Below are 22814 nucleotides of genomic sequence, written 5' to 3' on the forward strand. Positions count from 1 at the left end.
TAGCTAGCAACATAGGATTCCATTCATTATGCTAAGCTAAGCTAGCGGCGACCCTGCCAAACTAAAAATGCATTTGCCCACATATCTAAATGTAGGAAAGGAGTTGAATAAGCCCTATTTCTAATAACGCTGGAGTGTTCCTTTAACATTGTGCCGGTGAAGACTAAATCAGTAGTAATTGTAATTATGAACTTCGATTGTGTCACCTTGACATCATGGCGTTCTGTACATCTCATCCCAACCTGTTCAGTGGTCATGTGTGTGTTTTGAGGGTTTCTTTATTAATGAAATTGGAGGCAGCTGCTTCAAAGAGACCCTGTTTCTCAGCTGATTTCCCAAAGGATGCTGAATTCAATCCCATTTAGGCCTGTGAGGGAAAACAAACTGAACTAGACTTTCATTGTTTTCTCATTTAGGGATATTTGACTCAACATAAATTGTCTATTTACATTTAAGCATTTAGCAGATGCTTTTATCCAAAGCTTCTTCAGCAATCCGTCAAAGAGCCAACAATATTCATAATTTGTAAGTGTTGCACACTTGACTTCTGATGATTTTAAATAGCATTTAGCAAGAAATATTAATATTCATAATTCATCTATTTTTAAATAATACAATTTTGTAAAAATGCTTGTGCTGCGTTCATGGTATTTATACTATTTTCAATATTTATTAGAAATTCCAAAAACATGTTTTACTCTTAAAGTGTAAGAAAAGCATCAAAGCCATAAATCTAAACAAGATGTGTCAAAATTTGAGGTTGATACCACAAAAAAAATACTCTCAGTCAGTGACAGTGCAGTACCAAATTTTTCACTTGATGAAATTAATTTCCCATTCATCTCCAATTCAAATCATTTTTGACCCTGAACAATACAAATGTGACTTTTTTTCTGGACCCTTTAACCTTTTTGAATTTTTTTATGAGTGTGTTCACACAGCAAGTGCCAAAATCTTTCCCAAATTACAAACCATTCCAATGAAGTAGAACATTCAAAACAAATCAAAGTGTAAAGTTTTTGGTCAAAAATGTTCGAAGAGCACCAGAGGGTGAAGTTGACTAAACGTAAGACTTTAAGGCAGCATGAACACTTTCAGCTGAAACAACATTTGAGCAAAATACACTGTTTATGTGTGTGTCCCTTTAAATGCAAATGAGCTGCTGAAAAGATACTACATCAACAACTAAATGAATCTCGCTCAGCCTAAATGTCCGAAAAAAGCAGTTGTGGAGTGCAGCCGTACAGGTTTGAAGCGGAGTCGGACACAGATGACCGTTTCTGAATGGTTCGTGGATACATTTATCTAACGGTAGTTGTTGTGGAGTTAGGTTGGTTCAGCTCATCGACTAGCATGTACCGTCATGTTAATCTGTAAATTGTTGAATAGTTGCTCATGTGTAACACGTCCGTCACCCGACTATACAATGGATCAAAAAATTTGTGTTTATGAATTATGCAGACGGTGAATGTTTTTGGGATAAAACTAACAACACAGCTCTAGTCTCCGTGAATACAGTCAGAGACGATGGTAACTTTAGACAGATTAGAATTTCTCATTCAGGAAATTTGCAAACATTTACAAAATATGAAGTGTCATCCTTACATGTTCTGGATATGTTGGTATTTCTTTTCAAAAATAAAATGTAACCTTGTGTCCTCAGTGGCTCTGATGCCGGGAGTCTAGGAGACTCGTATGGTTATTGGTACATCCAGCAACAGAACATTTGTGATGTTTTTTAGCGCAGACATTGTAATACTCGAGCGCTGATACAGAGTAAACAGTAATGGAGTCTCTGGGCTTCTCTCTAGGGCCGTGTCTGAGCCAGAACAGACCTCAGAGAAGCCTTCTGTCTGATTTTAAGTATTTTAAATTGCTTATAATTTAGATCAGATTTGATTTACATCAGAATAAGATAATGACCAGAAAACATGGAACAAGAGTTATTAGGTGAACAATACACTCTAAAAAATGCTGGGTTGTTTTAACCCTGCGGTTGGGTTTAATATTTGCTTAAGACAACCCAATCGGCGGGTTAAAACAACCCAATTGGTGGGTTAGTCCATATTTGACATAACATTGGGTTGTTTTTACCCAGAATTTTTTAGTACACTTATCTTACCTGAGAAAAATAAAGAGTAAGATGAAGGAGTTTAATTACACACTATAAAACAACATAAATAGTTGGTTATGTGTGTTAACGTAAAAAAATGGAATGTGTGTATTAGATCTGTGTATTAAAGTGACCGCAGTGTAATATATATGTACTTACTGCTATATCTGCTGTTAATATGAATCAAACAACAAAACACGAACAGAAAATCACTGAATAACTTTAGTCACTTAATACATTTCTTGAATGCTCTGGCGAGGAGATAAACACTGTGTACAGCTCACTGAGGGCGGAGTCTATGCTAATAGGGCGGAGTCTGTCAGCAGTAGTGGGCGGGCCTAAGTATGTGACGTCATATTGCATAGAAACTGCAGACGGTCTATTCTGAGACACTGATTATAATTTATGTGGATAAACAAAAAAAGGATTAAGTGGATTTTTACCATTATAGAGTGGATGTGTACACACACTGCCGAAACACATTTATGTTCAAACACCATGAAACATGAATGATGCCTCAAATTGCCTTTATTTTATTGAACTAATTATGATTGTCTGATTATGATTGTCTGATTATGATTGTCTGATTATGATTGTCTGATTATGATTGTCTAATTATGATTGTCTGATTATGATTGTCTGATTATGATTGTCTGCGTTGCATTTCACTTCCTCCTGTCTGCAATGTGAAATCCAGGACAGCTGTCTTGTAATGTCTTCATATTTAATGTTTTGAGCATCATGATGGCCTTGCTGTGAAACTTTTAATGTTCGCTCACTTCGCTGCACTTCCTGTAAACGCCAAACTGTGTTCTTCTGCTTTTCCCAAACACATTGTTTGTGCTAATGAGCAGAATCGTCAGCTAACCTGATCTTGACCTTAACCAACCCGGGTTTACCCGCTCCTGGCATCTGCACTAGTTACTGCATCATGTTTCTGACCTGAAACAACATTAATATTTAAGGGTTAAATATTGATTTGATCTCTCTTCTGGCACAAATGCTCAGTGTGGGCTGTCTGATTGAATCAGGGCTTGATTTATGAGCGAGCTTTAGTTTAGCGTTCTCTAAAGAGCTGTCGTGGTTTATTTGGAGATGTCATTGTGATAAGGTCATCATCTCACTGCTCTCAGACAGGTTTGCTCCAGTAAACACCAGCCTGGATGAGCTCTCAAAGGTGGCCTGCTAAAATCATCCCGACGGGAACCTTCTCAGACATTCTGGTAACTTTTCTCATACGTTCCAGTCATGTTCATAAAAGTTCTGATCTTTAATAATGTTCTCAAATCATTAGCAAATCTTTTGTATTTTTTTTATCAAATCTAATATTTTTGAAATGTTACTGTTTGTTTCAGAATTTTCAGAGAACATTCAAAAGTAGCATTACCTTGTTTACAAAATAATGTCCATAACATTTGCATAACAATTTTTTTTTTTTAAACGGACCTTCCGAAATCATGTTTTCAGAACTGAAAGCATATGTATTTTATTAGCTGAGATTGTGCCTCCATAAATTAATCTACTGCATGTGCAATTCTGTGAAATCAAAGTCAAATCAAAAAGAATGTTTTAGGAGAAAAATCAGATGCAAAGTTGATAAACCCCTTCAGAGCGATCAGGACCCCGAGGCGAAGCGGAGCATCACTCTGAAGGGGTTTATTCTGCGATAACAACCGGCTGGGTGTACATTATCCCGCTTATTACACGGCTACTAGTCTCAAATAAATAATTATTAGACACAAAATATTGTCTTGAGATTAAATATTTTATTAGCTCTTATGCAAAGCTTCCGCGAAGAGAAACAGTTCCAACCTGCTTTAAGCCTTTATCTATTGCTGCTAAATGTTGAGAATGAATGCTGAAAGGGTTAGTTCAGCCAAAAATGAAACCAAGCCTATGATTTACTCACCCTCAAGTCATTATAGGTGTTTATGACATTCTTCTGTCAGACAAATACAATCAGAGTTATATTTAAAAAGTCCAGGCTAACGTTAATCCAAGCAGTAGTTGTAATTGAAGTCCATAATTTTTTTTACATTTACATTTACATTTATTCATTTGGCAGACGCTTTATCCAAAGCGACTACATTGCATTCAAGGTACACATTTTTACATTATTGTCAGCTCTTGCAGCTTGCAGCAAAAATGCAGCTGTCCGTCAAATAACGTGCTCCACACGGCTCCGATGGGTTAATAGAGCCTTCTGATTCCAATCGATGCGTTTGTGTAAGAAAAAGATCTATATTAAGAACATTATAAAGGAAACCTGCCTTGAAGTCTTCCATTGTAGCCATGGCTGTTTAAGCCACAAGATGGCGCCAGCGTTACGCACAGAAGTAGTATCATAGCTATCAAAATCCAGTGTTCGGCATTTTGCGTACGTGAGTTTTTGTTGTAGATGTCTAAATTTTTTTTTTTTTTTTAAATCAAATAAAAATTGTGTACTGTGCTAATTAATTGAGATTTCTTACAGCTCTTACAGGTTGTTGGCCTTGTTTGTTTCGTTGCTTCTATTACTCTCCCCTTTTTTGTAAGTCGCTTTGGATAAAAGCGTCTGCTAAATGATTAAATGTAAATGTAATGTAAATGTAGTACCGGTCAAGATAACTCATAGTACCCGGATGAGCGGGTGTTATCTGGAAATAACGTACCGCTGGAATGCGCGATTGACCAATCAGAATCAAGTATTTCACAGAGCCGTGTAATAATTGATTATAAATCAGTCACTGAATAAAACATATTTGTATTCTTGAGTGCCAAACAGACGGAACGCAATCGATAGGGACACAATTAATATTCAGCGCAAACACATTCATTTAGCTGAAATATCTGCTGTTGGACACTAAATTAAGGGTTAAAAGTCAACTTGTAATTCAAGTATAGTTGATCCAAAAATGGGCCTGTGCTGTTTATCTGCTGACCCCCAGAGCGTCCGAGATGGTGTGTTTGTTTTTAAAGATTTTTAACTCAACCGTTGCTCGTATAATTCATGTCAATGGGGTGTATTTCTATAAGAGTTAAAAACACACAGACATATGAATCCATACAAGTGTTGTCAAAAGTATCGACCTCGATACCAACTCTGTACTGAAATTTTTAAAAATGTGACGCTTTGAGTGCTGTTGACCAGTCAGAGGTGTTTATGATTACAGCTCAACAGCGTTCAAAGTGTCATATTTTGAACATTTCAGTACCGAGTTGGTATCGCAGTTGGTACTTTTGACAACACTAATCCATATTAAATCCTGTGGCTCATGGCGACACATTGATGTCTTAAGACACGAAACCATCGCTTTCTCAATCAATCAATCAACTTTATTTATATAGCGCTTTTACAATCACGATTGTGTCAAAGCAGCTTCACAGTGTCAAACAGGACAATACTGCAACAAAATTAAGTTTGGCTGTACAGTCGTACTGGAGAAAACAGTGATGTTATCAGCTTATTTTAATTTATCATATAGCGACAATGTTGGCAGATCAGTATTATAGTTTATAGAATTAAATAAAACCTAATTCATACATTTTATTTGTATAATTAGTTGAATAACTTTGATCATAATTTTAGTGTCCCCAACTGAGCAAGCCAAGCCAAAGGCGAGCCAAAGTCTTTCTGTGAGAAACCCAACAGTATAATTTTTTAGCTCAAATAAAACCCTATGTACATCAGCCGTCCTCGTGCCATCACTTCCTGCACTTCCAGCTGATGTATATAGTGTTGTATTTCAGGTAAAAAAATATATAAATACTGTTCAGTTTCTCACACAAATTTCATTTTATGTCTTGTGTTTTCCAACCACGATCCTGGAGGACCACCAGCCCTGCACATTTTGCATGTGTCCCTAATCAAACACACCAGATTCAAATGATCATCTTATTAGTGGAGACTCAAAGACCTGAAATAGCTGTGGCAGATAAAGGAGACATGCAAAATCTTCATTTGTTTTCTCCTGAAGAAACAAACACACCTACATCTCGGACGCCCTGGGGGTCAGCAGATAAACATCGGGCTCATTTTTTGGTCAAATATCCCTTTAAGGTTGTTTGAGGTCATGCAACAAAATGATGAACTGCAGTTATTACATGAATTAACGGATTAGGGAAAGAGTCATTTATCTGCACTCTCTCCACAGGACATCCTCAACTTTTACACTTTGATAATAAGATTGTCCCGTTCATTATATCGGATGTGTGAATGACAACGTGCTGTGTGTGTGTATTTTTTTTTTATCTCAGTGGCGTGGAATAAAAATCATTCAGTGCATGTATTATTAAGGACAAATGATGATTCTACTCAGTTGAATGCTGTTTTGATATCATGCACATTGTTCTCTGTTCACATGGAAAGATATGCTCAAGGATTGTTGCAACTTTCATTAAATAATTATTATTACAGTAAATAATGAAATATTTCCTTATATCTCCAGTATTGCAATGAAGGTCAATACCACTTAATGTTGATTCTTATTCTAAGACAATATGTTATAAGTTCTCATTATAATTCACAGAATTTTAAAGCAAACTCTGAACAATTATACCATATATAATAATAGGGTATATATTCTGCACTGCAATCTCTGTTTTGTCCACTAGATGTCAAGAGTACTTTATGTATAATCAGAATGCAGTTTATATGAATTTGGTGTTTTGTTCCAGATGATAAAAAAAAAATGTTTTGATGTTTTAATGGGTAATAAATATGCAATAAAAAAGTAATTAGTGAATAATAATAGCTCCTGTTAGTGGGTGGGACATATTAGGCAGCAATTGAACATTTTGCCCTCAACGTTGATGTGGTCAGTATCTATCAAAAGTGCTCCAAGGAAGGAACAGTGGAGAACCGGCCACAGGGTCATGGGCGGCCAAGGCTCATTGATGCACGTGGGGAGTGAAGGCTGGCCCGTGTGGTCCGATCAAACAGACGAGCTACTGGAGCTCAAACTGCTCCAGAAGTTAATGCTGGTTCTGATAGAAAGCTGTCAGAATACACAGAGCATCTCAGTTTGGTGCGTATGGGGCGGCATAGCCGCTGACCAGTCAGGGAGCCCATGCTGACCCCTGACCCCGCCGAAAGCACCAACAGTGGAACGTGAGCATCAGAACTGGACCACGGAGCAATGGAAGAAGGTGGCCTGGTCGGAGGAATCACGTGTTCTTTTACATCACGTGGATGGCCGGGTGTGTGTGTGTGTGTGGCTTACCTGGGGAACACATGGCCCCAGGATGCACTATGGGAAGAAGGCGAGCCGGCGGAGGCAGTGTGATGCTTTGGGCGATGTTCTGCTGGGAAACCTTGGGTCCTCCATCCATGTGGATGTTACTTTGACACGCTCCACCTACCTAAGCATTGCTGAGACCATGTTCAGCCTTTCATGGAAACGGTATTCTGGTGGCTGTGGCTCTTCCAGCAGGATAATGCTCCTGACACAAAGCACAAATGCTTCAGGAATGGTTTGAGGAGCACAACAACGAGTTTGAGGCGTTGACTCGGCCTCTAAATTCCCCAGATCTCAATCCAATCGAGCATCTGTGGGATGTGCTGAACAAACAAGTTTGATCCATGGAGGCCCCACCTCGAAACTTACAGGACTTAAAGGATCTGCTGCTAACATCTTGGTGCCAGATACCACAGCAAACCTTCAGGGGTCTAGTGGAGTCCATGACTCAATGGGTCAGGGCGGTTTTGGCAGCAAAAGGGGGACCAACACAATATTAGTATATTCTTCATGTCATAATGTTATTCCTGATCTGTGTATATTTAGTTAAAACAGCTGCACTGTAAAAAAAAAAATTGCTCCAATTGAACATTTTCTAGTGACTGATCACATCTAAATTTTTCAGTTGGCCGAACTGAAATTCTGTGAATCGATGCAATTTAAATCACAGGAATTCAATTTGGCTAACTGAAAAATTTAGATGTGATCAGTCACTTTTTTTTTTTTACAGTGTGATGATTTGATGACTCAAAATCATTTCCATTTCAGTGAATGTTGATTGCAAAGACGATAAAATAGATATGCAAAATGCTATTAACATTTAAATCTATGTGGATCCTGGCAGAATTTATGTATTTTCCCACTCAAATGCATCAAGCTTGTTTGTTTAGTTTGAGTTGGTTCGTGCATCTCGAAGCTGAACATGTTGCATCAGTCCTGCTGAAATATTGATGAACAGCAAACAAACAGGTGGAGTGAGCTCTCGGTCAGCCTGAAGCGCTCCAGTAGAGGGCAGTGTGTGACACCACACACTCACTGACCAGGACAAAACCTGAGCATCTTCTGAAGACTGTGAAATCACAGTGACATCACAGTGACACATCAAAGTAAGACGTTCGCTCTCTTAAATCTGACTCATTGTACAAACACAATCTGTTGAATAGCAGCATGAACACGGCTGCCATTCTCGCGTAGGCCGGCTCATCTCGTCTCCTTTGGTCCCCACTGACCTCATTACAGTGTGGCTCACAGCCCGAGCCAGTGTCACTTTTATTTACAGCTTCATATAGCAAAATAACGCTGATTTTCCAGGTTGCATGCCATTTCTGCATATGTGTTTGCATGAGAGCTTTAGGGTTTTCCAAATGCAGGAATAAATTATTATTTGTTTATCTCCAAATGCGTGTTTGGTTGTTAAAGATTATAGAGGAATCAAAGAAAACACCCAGTTCATCAGCATTGTTAGGGCCAAATTGTGATGCTAGACTCATGTGGGATGTTCCCCGTCTTCTGACGTATGTATCAAAAGTGCTTCAAGGAAGGAACAGTGGTGAACCGGCGACAGGGTCAAGGCTCACTGATGCACATGGGGAGTGAAGGCTGATAATGCTTTGGGCGATGTTCTGCTGGGAAACCTTGGGTCCTCCATCCATGTGGATGTTACTTTGACACGCTCCACCTACCTAAGCATTGCTGAGACCATGTTCAGCCTTTGATGGAAACGGTATTCTGGTGGCTGTGGCTCTTCCAGCAGGATAATGCTCCTGACAGAAAGCACAAATGCTTCAGAAATGGTTTGAGGAGCACAACGAGTTTGAGGCGTTGACTCGGCCTCCAAATTCCCCAGATCTCAATCCAATCGAGCATCTGTGGGATGTGCTGAACAAACAAGTCTTATCCATGGAGGCCCCACCTCACAACTTACAGGACTCAAAGGATCTGCTGCTAACATCTTGATACCACAGCACACCTTCAGGGGTCTAATGGAGTCCATGCCTTGATGGGTCAGGGCTGTTTTGGCAGCAAAAGAGGGACCAGCACATTTTTTAGTTCATAATGATACACCTGATGGATGTATACATATAGCAAAATATACTTTTCTGCTTTGAAACTATGTGTATTGTGAAAAGCGATATACAAATACATATTGAATAAAGACATTTGGATCGAAAAAAAAAATCAAGCTCAAGTTCCTGTGTGCGGGTAAATATTAATATAATTAATCACTGTCCAGACGTCAAGCACAACACAGGAGCTCCCATAAGATTATGCGCAGACTGCTTTCACAACACAAGCCTCCGCCGGAGCTCAAAGCCAGCCTCTAATTTAGTCAAGGTCACTTTACTAACCTGTCAGACCTGTCAGATGTGTGATCGGCCCGTGCGCTCGATCCAAACATCTGCTCTGCACACGTCTGTTGTCTGCTCTGTGTGTTCAGCATCTGTGCATCTTATTTAAAGTTGATTAACATGTGTAAGACGTTATGCATCACTTTATTAACTGCGATCACCAAGTGCTTTACTAGAAAACACCTAATAAAACAAATAGTTCTGCTCCTTGGTTCTGATTGGTCGAGACATGTACACCTGTGACCTCATTACATCGGTGTTACTGCGCCACATGTATTTCAGAAAAACGTATGCTGTGTAACAAATCGCCTACTTATACTATGCCCTAAAAGTTTGTTCTGGTTTGTGAAGAAAAAGCACATCGTTTTGAGTGTGTAGCAGAAGAGTGGGCAAGCTTTTATAACTGTCAGCTCTGTCGCTTAGTTACGTGTGTCCTGCCCTGTCAATCATCCAGTCACAGGTAAGTCCTCCTACATTCAATTTCATTTCCCAGCGTTTCGGAGAGAAATGTAGCAGCACGTTGATCTGCCAGTCGTGGGTCTTTCATGCGGAGACTGTCCTCGTGTGTTTGCATAATGATACATTTATAGGCCCCTTGGTAAGTTTTTTAGGTTTTAGTGAATACTTTAGCCTTAAGCCTCATGCACGCTTATCACCAACGTTTTCCAATGTGTCTTTGTGTTCATACACAATTGATTTTCAGTGATGATTTTGGTGGCTATTGTAGATGGCTATAAAAAAAATTGTGTACTGTGCTAATTAATTGAGACTTCTTACAGCTCTTACAGGTTGTTGGCCTTGTTTGTTTCGTTGCTTCTATTACTCTCCCCTTTTTTGTAAGTCGCTTTGGATAAAAGCGTCTGCTAAATGATTAAATGTAAATGATTTTGAACATGCAGATTCACTCCCTGACAGGAGATGGCGTTTACTGAAAAACAGAAACTCACAATCAGATCCAATTTTTGATCTGTAATTCCTCTCCATAACAACTCCCTCTTATGGAGATTTGTGTAGTCGCTGTGGTCAGACACTAAGGAGACCAGCCGCTCTAAATTCATCTTGCCTCTTTCTTCGTCTGTTTACTTCCTCTTCATCATTTTCTTTTTAGGTATCATTGTGTGCTCGGCATGTTCGTTATGTGCCAATCTCATGGGTCGGCCAGTTTTTGACGTGACACATCAAACCCAAAAAATAAATCAAACAAAAATTTGGGGCATTTAAAAAAAAAAGAGGCACTTTTACGCCTGCCTAAACCTCCCTACTTAACCATCAGACTCGCACATCTGCCATGTTTGTAGTTTTTTAACACTTTTTTTATTCGTATTTGTTGTTCTAATTGAATCCTCATCCAATGCACAATATTAAAGGTGGGGTAAGCGATATTTGAAAAACACTGTTTGAAAGACCGACACAATCAGACACAACTACAAACATGTAGCCAATCAGTATTAGGGGGCATATGACGGTGGACGAGCGAGAACGAAGTGCCAAAAGGGTTCTTTCTTGTCATTATAGAACCTTTTTAGCATAAAAGTTTCTTTGGAGTTGAGTAAAGAACCCTATGGTACGGTGGCCGAGACAGCTCAACACGCAGCAAATGAAGAAAGCACCAGCAAATAAAGAAAACATCTTCATCAGTTTGACAACACACGCGCTGCAAATGTTCACAACGCATGCAAATACAAAAACGCGCAGCAAAAGTTCACAACACATCCACATACAAAAACGCGCTGCAAATCCTCACAACGCATGCAAATACAAAAACGCGCTGCAAATAACACAGACCACAACGGAAATGTTTTAAGGGGACTCCTTTGAGTGACCAACCCCTACTGGGACCTTATTGTTTACTCGCCTGTCACCACTGTTGTTGTCACTGACCAGCTGAAAGGTGAGTTTGTTTTTTTTGTTTATTTAAACATCCTGAACGTATGATTGCATGGTCTTTTTTATACAGTGTAACAATATATTTAGGCCAACAATATCCAAACAACTAAGCAATACCATCATGATTTAAAAGTAAACAAAAAAAAACGCACCTTTCAGGTCAGTTTTTGAATTTGCATGTGTTGTAAACTTTTGCAGCGCGTTTTTAAATTTGCATGTGTTGTGAGGATTTGCAGCGCGTTTTTGTATTTGTATGTGTTGTGAACTTTTGCAGCGCGCGTGTTGTCAAACTGATGAAGATGTTTTCTTAATTTGCTGGTGCTTTCTTCATTTGCAGCGTGTTGAGCTGTCTCGGCCACCGTACTATGGTTCTATATACGACAATTCACCCTGACGTCACAACAGTAATAAATGTTTTTCCGGGTGGCAAAAGCCGAAGCATTCCTATGGCAATGCTAGTAAATTGCTTGAGATTCAGACAGTTAACATGATTATTGAGGGACTGATTAACTAATTCTGGAGATAGCAATACATGAAATGCCTTACCTTGCTCCAGTAATGTAGCGCTAGTCTGATACCATCATTTTTAAATGAGCCTCAGCCTACCATTGAGTAGTTATTTTAGTGACTGTTGCTGTTTGACTTACAATATGTTAGGCTATCGTAGATGGTCTATTTCCCTGTTATCTAACTAAAAAAGGCTATGATGGTTTTCTGTTGCTCGGTCGGATCAGATGGCACAGACGTGAGCTTCTGACGGTCAAAAGGATTGCGTGCTGGAGACTATTGCTACTCCGCTAACGTTAGGCATTCACTCAAACTAAACTCGCTCGCGGTGATGATGAAGCCAGTGTGGTACACACATCAATCATCCATCAGCCTATAACTATGTTTTGCGTTTCCTATTTCTTCCATTGGCGTTTGATCAGTAGCCTACATGACACTAGAAGTTCAGTCTCTTCCTACTTTTACTTCAGGCAGTGACTGGCAATGAGTTCGATCTTTAAAAGAGATCTAAAGTTTACTAATATTAGTCTCGAATTTCCCCAGCTGAAGATAATTATGCTCTGCTATGATGGACTGTAAATGGACTGCATTTATATAGCGCTTTTATCCAAAGCGCCTTACATTTTTGCCTCACATTCACCCATTCATACACCGACGGCGATGTCAGCCATGTAAGGCACCATCCAGCTCGTCGGGAGCAGCTGGGGTTAGGTGTCTTGCTCAAGGACACCTCGACACTTGGTCAAGTGGAACCGGGGATCGAACCACCAACCTTCTGGTTTGTAGACAATCTACACGAACCACTGAGCCACTGCCGCCCCTGTCGCCCACTGCCGCTATGATTTTGTAGATGGACCGTTTCGAGAATACTTCTCTGTAGCGCCTCTTTTGACGACGTCCACTCGCTTTAGCCTCCTCACCCACAGGTTTTGCTGGATATATTTACTTTTTTCTGAAGGAAATCGATACAATCCTACACCTTTTGCTGTATATCGGACGCCGTAACCTCAAACACAACACGTTTTCGTCATAGTTTCAACTTTAATCAACAACAATGTTCTTAACTATGTAACTGTTTACAGTAGTCAGCTGGATCTCTTCAGTTTGTCAGCAGAAGCCGCTCGCGCTCTGCCACCCGGAAGTATCTTGGTGCCGATTGTTTACAAACATTCTGAAATGCCGTATAAAACCCCAATTAACCTTTTTTTTTTCTAAGAGTGAATGAAGAATTTTATGTCACAGTTTACTTTATTTTGCTATCTTTACTTACAAAAATGAACGATTGTCCAGCACACATTAGTGGAAAGTTACACCTGGTGTCTGAATCATTTTTGGTTTGATTGCACCAAAAGCAGATTTAATTTTGTGCGCGAGTAGATTGCATTCAGAGTCAATAAAACGACGCAAACAGACGGGAATTCACATTGGGCGATGCAAATGACGTGAAAATTGGGCGGTGCAAAACGATGACGAAAATCATTGTTGATGATGATGATGTGCATTAAAGCACTCCTAATTGTGCAATGTTTTTATTTATTTACCTTTTTTTTCAAAGTTATCTGACATTATCAAGATGAATTTGTTCTGACAGTTTAACTCAGTTCTTGTCATATTTTATTACCAGTTTTTAAACTATAGCGAATAAACTGTGATAATGTGGAAAATGTTAAAGGTGTCTGGAAATAGTTTGGTTGACTGTAGGCCTACTTCTTTTGCCACATACTGTTTTTCACCTACTCTATTGTAGGGAAGTATGTGATTTTAGATGCAGCCGAAGTCTTCTCATATCTGAAATACATCTATGATGTTCATAGTTTCCGAAGTGCAGAGGGAATATTATTTGAAAGTTTTTCTGGGTGTTCGAGTTACAGTGTTTAATGAAGCTTCTTATAGGCGAGCTCACCTTATCAGGATTAAACTAGCATACTTAGCTGAGAGATAAGCAAGATACACACTACTGGTCAAAAGTTTTAGAACGGTAAGATTTGTTTATGTTTTTAAAGAAGTCTCTTCTGCTCACCAAGGCTGCATTTATGTTATTAGAAAAAATAAAAAATAAAATAATAATATATATATATATATATATATATATATATATATATAAAGCTGTAATATTGTGACATTTTATTAAAATATATAAAAAAACTAATAATAAAAAACTAAACTAATTTGAATATGGCAAATCACATGATCCTTCACTAATCATTCTCATTAACTGCTCATTTATGATTATTAAAACATTTATGATTATTATCAATGTTGAAACAGTTGTGTAATTTTTTTTAGGAATCTTTGATGAATAGAAAGTTCAAAAGAACAGAATTTATCTGAAATATAAAGCTTTTGCAACATTATAAATGTCTATACTGTCACTTGATCAATTTAATGCATCCCTGCTAAATAAATTTATGTATTTCTTTAAATTATTTCCTCAAAAAATAAAATTCTTACCGACCCAAAACATTGAAATGGTAGTATACTGTTACAAAAGCTTTTTATTTCAGATAAAGACTTTTCTTTTGAAATTTCTCTTCATCAAAGAATCCCAGGAAGGAATTATTATGAAGTACAATAAGGAAGTATTATATATATTTTTTTTTATAGAAAAACTGCTTCTTCAGTAAATGTATTTTTGTTTGTTGAAAATATACATGAAAAATCACTATCCAAACTTAAATGGTTGTAATTCAAGAATGCTTTGGAATATAGACATAAGTTTGGTCTCATTTTAAAGAAGACAGTCAGCAGAGTATTGCTCAAGTAGAATCACTTAAAAAAAAAAAAAAAAAAAAAGTATAAAAAAAGTATAAAAAAGTTATGGAAGTTTAAATGTACTGTAAATCAAATATACTGTACCACATATTTAATATTTAATAGAAAATATATGTTACAAAATAATTTGTACTCTAAAATTACTATCAAAGCCATATGTCTAATCAATTTGTGCTCCAAATTTGAAGTTGATATCACAAAAATTGAAGTTCCCATGAGGTTTTGTTTAGGCGCTGTACCACAAATAGCCACCGGGTGTCATTGAACTTCCATTGATTTTTTTAATGCAATTTCCTGTGTCAAATGTAAATATTTTTGTGTAAATATCACAAAACAGTTTGCAGATATGGAACCGTGAGACTCAGACCTTTCCGACGATATGCGTTTTGTCAAGATTAGAAAAGGTTTTTATTATAAAGTAGTTAAATAAATACGAAACATGACGACGCCACTTGGCGAGGAGCCCGCTGGAATAATTTAGAGCACCGTTTCCATGGTAACGCAATGTCCGATTCAAAGTTATTTTCGTAAACGAAAACTGAAACTAAGACTAAAACTATTGGTCAAAAAACATTTTCGTAAACTGAAATAAAATTAAAAAATCTGAATAAATAAAAAACTAAAACTAAACGAAACTAACTACTCTTACTAAAAAACTAACTGAAATAAAATAATAATTAGCAAAAATATATATTCGTTTTCGTTATTAATAAGCCCTATTTAATGTGGTGGAAAATCTGACTGTGGCGGTTGAGGGAGTGTCTGTATGCGTTACTGCACGTGAAGTGATCTGAGGAGGAGATTAACCGCGGTCCTGTGACAGACGCGTGCAGACAGGCAACACATCGCTAGTCCGGTCCTAAACGGCAGTTCACAAAGAATCAATGCGTCCGTGGCAGTGAAATGGGAAATAACACAAGGTAATGAGATGCACGTTGAACTTCTTTTAACTTAAGCTCACTGTTTTAGAATGCCGTTTCGAGAGACACAGGCGCAGAAGTCAGCAACTAGTAGCAAGTACTAGCCTACTGTGCGTTTGAGATTTCATGTTTGCATAATATTGACAGGCTCAAAGATGTTATCATAATCATTTACTACTAATAATATTATTATCTGTGTGGAGACATTTCCCCACAAAGTAGGGAATACCAGGACACACACACACACACACACACGTTTGTTTCACTATATAAGTGAGGACATTGCATGGACTTCCAATGATTTTATATCAGGTTAATGATATTTTATATCCCCTAACCCAATCCCTATCCCTAAACCTACCCATCCCAAGAACGTGCAAAACAATAGATTTAAATAAAAACATGTTTGTGCCGATTTATAAGCTTTTTTAACTAGTGAGGACATTTGACTGGTCCTCACTAGTTAAAAAGGGCAAGGCTTATAAATAATAATAAAGTTATCATAATATTTTACTAGATAAATGAGGACATTGGTCCCCTTTACAATTATAGCACAACAAACACGCACACGCACACGCACACACACACACACACACAGCACAACAGTGTGTGTTGGCTGTATTCAGATGACTTTAGCTGTGGTCTTACGCTGCTAGCCTACATTGTACTACTGAAGAAATTAAAATAAGCTTTTAATTGTTTAACAATATTTCATCTTTGTTATGAATGAGTTTGTCTGGAATTTATAATTTTTACTTTTATATTTTACATTGCATTTATTTTGTTCTTTAAAGGGGGGGGGGGGGGGGGGTGAAATGCTGTTTCATGCATTCTGAGCTTTACACTGTTAAAGACTTGGATTCCCATCCTAAACATAGACAAAGTTTCAAAAACTAATGTTGGACGTTTGATGGAGTATTTCTGTGTTAAAAATACTCCTTCCGGTTTCTCACAAGTTTCGGAGAGTTTTTTCCGAGTATGGCTCAACGTTACTAAAGCGGAAGGTCCTTGTATGGGCCGTACGGGCTCTTCTCCCGGTAGGGTGCGCGCGCGCGTGACTAGAGCGAAAGAGGAAATGCACGGCCGGAAACACTCGCTCAGATGCAGATCCAGGCGCCGCGCTCCACTTTATTCCTATGGGTGACGTCGAGCGACTTCAACGCTTCAGCACAGCATTCTGGGAAGGCAGCGCTGCATTTGAACCGATTTGAACGCAGAAATGATGGGAAGCTTCACAACATCGCTTCAGTCGCGTCGCAAAAGTGGATCTCCACCGTTCACTGCTGTCAGGACTTTACCAAATCATACCAAAGAAGTGTGTTTTTGACAGAGCGGTCCCAGCGATAAAGGTTCGGTCCTGCTTTGGAAGCAGCCGGTGAGTAAAACTGCTTCAAATGTCTGTGCTGTCGGCTCGTCGCGTGAGTAAACATCAGTAAACGACACGATCGCGTGCTTCGTCATTCAAATGCGCTAACGGACTCCATTGTTGTTCTCTGTATAACGTAACACTAGTCTGATGTGCAAAACCGTTTTGCTTGCTACTGCTAAGTTTTAGTCAATTACAATAGTCCATAAACCGAATCATATCCTCATAAGCTGCAAGTAAACACAAACGTTGACAGGCCACTAAATACAGTCCATACCACAGAGACGGACGTTCTGCTGCTGCTGTTTCTCCTGTTCAGTTTATTTCTGCCTCCCAATGATTCTGGATCATATCTATTAGCTGAGCCATGAGTTTCTCCACGCTTGAGGACGTCACCTCTTTGTTCGCGATCGTCATTCTTTAGCTCCGCCCACACGATACGCCTCCAGGCGCTCGTTTTTTTCCGGAAAGACTCGGTACAGCCTATATTTCTTTTATAAATATAATAAAACTAAAGACTTTTCGAAAATATGAAGAATGCAATACTACTCTATAGGTACTCAAGACTGACATGAGATTGACTGAAACTGAGTGTTTCACACCCCCCTTTAAGATAGGCTAATACTCAGAGGATCTATGTCAAAAATATCAAATATAATTTTTTAATATCAAAATATAATTTATTTCATTTTTAATCTCCAGATCGTTGTTTGTATAGGTCATAGTTTGACTCAAGCTTTTTTGCTCAAAGGTGAAGACCCAACTTTATGCATGTTTTGTAAGACCTTCCTGGGTTTAAACAATAATGCTTGTTTATCAAGTTATTTCACTTAAGGAAGTAAGATTAAACTCTAATCTGTGCAAACATTAAACTTTGCTGAATTTAAAAACCTTGATTTGGTCTCTACACTTCATTATGGTAACTCTGCTAAACTATAATTACTAAAACTAAAACTGAAACTAAATAAATAAAAACTAAATAGAAATGTATTTGCAAAATAAAAACTAAACTAAAACTAGCAAAACCATTTGTAAAACTAACTAAAACTAAACTGAAATTTGTAGCAAAATTGAAAACGATACTAAAATAAAAACTAATTTCAAAAAGCAAAACTATAATAACCTTGGTCCGATTTCAAAACGGTTTTCACAGGATGAATCTTGAGTTCGTAAGCCTTCGAATGATATATAGTTTGTCAACATTAGATCAGGATAAATATAGGATATAATTGTTTTAAACATGCAGTGGCAAATGGGCCCACCGGTGGGCCAGAGACAGTTAACAGGTTAAGGACGATTTTTTGCAGAGTAACACTGGATTGGATGTAACATTGACCCATGCCGTTTGTTTTCTCTCACAATAGGAGCCGATCAATGTCAGGGGTCACAATGACACGGATAAACACGAGGGAAGGAGCGACAGAAACAAACACAGAGCAGAAGGAAAGCATGATGGGACTCAGACTGGAAGAGGGTCAGTGCCGCTATTTTTGGCGTCCTTGATAATGCGATGAATGTACGTGGGTTGTGTGATACAGTGGGCGATTTCAGCTGTTAGTTCCTATATTTGTCATATATTTGCAGTAAGCAGCAGGTCATTGTGTCACTTCACATCACAAAACATAATCTATCACAAAAACATAGACACATCAGCTTTTTTCTCCTTATAATTTAGTTTTTATGGTTTAATGCAAGAGTGTATTACCACAAAAAAACTGCATTCTGGATGTTTTTCATGGTAAATTCATGGCTAATGTTTATTTTTCAACACATTTGCTGCTTTGACTTAGATTTGATCATTTTGTATATTTAACTAGATGAGTAAAGTTTGATGGCAAACTTGGAAGTTGGCTTGAGAAAGCCAGACCAGAAAGTTTTAAAAGTTTTAAAAGCTTGAATTTTGAAGGTTTTATGTTTGAAGTAGTTTAACGTTTAAAGTTAATTAGTTAATTAATTTAATTAGCATTTTGCATGTATTAACATCAATTTCCATGTTTTTTCCATGTCATTATTCAGCGTGTTGCTGGCATGTTTTACCATGTTGCTATCACAATTTAGCATTTTGCTAGCATTTGAAGCATTTGCTAAAATTAATTAGCATTTTGCTAGCTTGAATTAGCATGTTGTTAACATGATGTACCTCATTTTAGCATGTTTGCTAACATATTTAACATGTTAACATTATTTTGTATTTTTCTAACATATTTAACATCTTAACATTATTTAGCATGTTGTTGGAATGTTTTAGCATGATGTTATAACAAATTAACATTTTGCTAGCATTTTTAACTTGTTGCTAGCATGAATTAGCATGTTGTTAACATGATGCAGCATGTTACTACCACGATTTATCATGTTTTTTAACATGTTTTAACATGTTAACATGAATTAGCATTATTTTGCATGTTGTTGGAATGTTTGGGCATCAATGTTGCTAACAAGAATTAGCATGTTTTAATTTTTTTTTGCATGAATTAGCATATTGCTAGCATGATTTATAATGGTGCCATCACGATTTAACATTTTGTTAGCATTTTTTTTCTCAAGTCAGCTCAAACATACACTACTGTTTAGGGTCTGGAAGATTATTTACTATCTCTTCTGCTCACCAAAGCTGCATTTATTTGATCAAAAATACAGTAAAAAAATAAATACATTGTGAAATATGATTACATTTTTGTTTTCCATGTCTGTGTGACACTCACATCAAAAAAGGATTTTGTTGAGATTCTTCTGTTTTGTTTTCTTTCCTTTAATTATAAATTAAATGATTGAGAGAATACACAAGAGCACTATGACATGCTGTTACACAGAACGGACACTAGATGGCAGTACCGTTCAGCCGCGTCACTCTGGGGCCTTTAGCGAGGCGCAGAGTAAGGCGAAATCATAATCCGGTTGAATGGAGAAAGACGAACTGTTGTCCTGTGTCACTAACTTCTGTGATATATTTACAATATTTCCAGGTTGGTTTTGCATCTTTTGTGTGACTGCAAATGTTTATAAGCTAATGTGAATTCCCAGTGATGTGTGTTCGATAGTATAAATAGTCAAGTTTAATGATAACGATGTGAATATGAGGAGAATGGCGGCCGACGCTCGTATTAATGTTTTCTTTTTTTTATATATATATTCCTAATGGTTCGGGGATATTTCTGAGTTTATTACTGCGCTGTGAAAAGTAACTGTATGTGAGGCTATGCAGTACGGGTATTAAATAAAGCTACTGTACAGAGTAAAGACAGTTTACAGATGTAGCTTTGGGGTAAAACGCACATGGTAGTATGAAACGCAGTGTTGAACGCACGTGGTAATATTACACTACAATACAGTTTCAGTTAAAAATGTTAAAGTTATGAGACAAATACTATTATTATTGAAGTTTATACTCATATAATGGAAATATAATTCAACTTAACTGCAAGAGAGATTTATTCTGTTGTGAAAAGTGAACACTTACAAAAATGTATATGTGATAAAGTTCGTTTGTGTAAGGAAGGAAGAGGACAAGGGGGTCAGTTTGACTGCTGACGCTTCTCTTTATTAAAACAAAAACTCAGTCTCTTCACACGGCTATTGCCCGTGTGTATTTCTCTCAGTCACTTCCGGGTTCCGGTTAAACGTTCCGCTTCCGGGTCAACGTGTCTCACAACTCAATGTCCGTGAGTGTGTGTGTGTGTCGCGTCAGCAGTCCCTCTCTCTCTCCTCGATCTCCGGTTCCACCTAGGTTTTATCCCCTCTCCGCGCTCATTACTGGAACGAGAGACAGGTGTTATTAATCTGCTTCCAACCCACTCACTTACCGCTCGTCCCGCGGCTCTCTCTCCCGCTGCAGACCTCGCTGAACCACGCCCCCCTTGCCACATACCCCCACCGCCCGACTCAGGCCGGGGAGCCGTCCGGCCTGCAGCCCCCCCCCCCCCCCCCCCCCCCATTTCTGGAGAGGAAATCGGCCACAGCCATCTGAGCACCCGGCCTGTGGACCACCTTGAATTTAAACGGCTGAAGAGCTAGATACCAACGGGTGATCCGCGCGTTGGTATCCTTCATGCGGTGGAGCCATTGGAGAGGAGCGTGGTCCGAACAGAGGGTGAACTCCCGCCCCAGGAGGTAATAGCGGAGAGTGAGAACGGCCCATCTGATGGCCAAACACTCCTTCTCTATGGTGCTGTACTTAGCTTCCCTCTTGGAGAGCTTACGGCTAATGTACAGCACCGGCCGCTCTCCCCCCTCCACCTCCTGGGCCAGGACTGCGCCCAGCCCCCTGTCCGACGCGTCAGTCTGCAACAAGAAAGGGAGAGAAAAGTCAGGGGAGTGTAAAAGCGGCCCGCCACATAGAGCAGCCTTCACTTGGGTAAAAGCCTGTTGACACGGCTCCGTCCACTGGACCGTATCTGGTAGCCCCTTTCTAGTAAGATCAGTCAAAGGGCTGGTGAGGTCCGAATAATTTGGTATAAACCGTCTATAATATCCCGCCAGCCCCAAAAACTGTCTTACCTCCTTTTTGGTCTTGGGCCTCGGACAGGTTGCAATTGCGGCAGTCTTATCAATTTGGGGACGCACCTGACCATGACCCAAGTGGAAGCCCAGATACCTTACTTCCACCCGCCCAATCGCACACTTCTTTGGGTTGGCCGTGAGCCCCGCTCCCCTCAGCGACCTCAGGACCGCCCTCACATGCTGCATATGCCGCTGCCAATCGTGACTATAAATCACTATGTCATCCAGGTACGCAGCAGCATACGCAGCATGGGGGCGCAAAATCCTATCCATGAGTCGCTGGAAGGTTGCGGGCGCCCCGAACAAGCCGAAAGGAAGCGTGACAAATTGGTGTAATCCAAACGGCGTGGTGAAAGCTGTCTTTTCTTTGGACAATGGAGACAAGGGGATCTGCCAATAGCCCTTTGTTAAGTCCAGTGTCGAATAAAATCGAGCCGTGCCTAACCGATCAAGCAACTCGTCAACCCGCGGCATTGGATACGCGTCGAATTTCGACACAGCGTTCACCTTGCGGTAGTCCACACAGAACCTGACCGAGCCGTCTGTTTTGGGGACCAAAACTATCGGGCTCGCCCAGTCACTGTTGGACTCCTCGATTACTCCCATGTCGAGCATTGCGCCTAATTCTTCCTGCACTACTTTTTTCTTGTGTTCAGGCAAGCGATACGGCCGGCTGCGAACTACCACGCCCGGCTCGGTCTCGATATGGTGCTGAATCAAGTCGGTACGTCCCGGTAGGGGCGAGAACACGTCAGCGAACTCCGCCTGCAATTTTGATAAATCAGTGAGTTGTAACGGTGAGAGGTGATCTCCCCCAGGGGCCAGCGCGACTGATTGCGCTTTAATGCTCGCCTCTGGCCCGAGATCATCCTCTCCCCCGATCACCGTTGCCAACAACACCGATTCCACCTCATTCCATTTTTTTAGCAGGTTGAGGTGGTATATTTGACGTGCCCCGTTCCTATCGGATCGTATCACTTCATAATCGAGCTCTCCTATCTGTCGTGCGACCTCAAACGGCCCCTGCCACTTTGACATTAATTTTGAGCTCGACGTAGGGAGTAGAACGAGCACTTTCTCTCCCGGTGTGAATTTGCGTAGTTTTGTACCCGTTATATGACCGGCTCTGGCGGTCCTGGGCTTGCAACAAATTCTCCCTAGATAGCCGCCCCAAGGTGTGGAGTT

The 22814-nt window shown here is 39.3% G+C and overlaps 1 long non-coding RNA gene across 1 annotated transcript in view; it reads left to right on the forward strand.

Annotated features, from left to right (window-relative positions):
- The window catches only part of LOC137090506 (uncharacterized), a 178209-nt gene that overhangs the window by 115723 nt on the left and 39672 nt on the right, over positions 1 to 22814 (forward strand). The window contains exons 2-3 of the long non-coding RNA XR_010907873.1: positions 3247 to 3336; positions 18494 to 18603. This is a non-coding gene — a long non-coding RNA (uncharacterized lncRNA). The remainder of the gene's footprint in view (positions 1 to 3246; positions 3337 to 18493; positions 18604 to 22814) is intronic.

This window comes from Pseudorasbora parva, chromosome 10 (assembly GCF_024679245.1).
Source record: "Pseudorasbora parva isolate DD20220531a chromosome 10, ASM2467924v1, whole genome shotgun sequence".
In the NCBI taxonomy this organism is placed as follows: domain Eukaryota; kingdom Metazoa; phylum Chordata; class Actinopteri; order Cypriniformes; family Gobionidae; genus Pseudorasbora; species Pseudorasbora parva.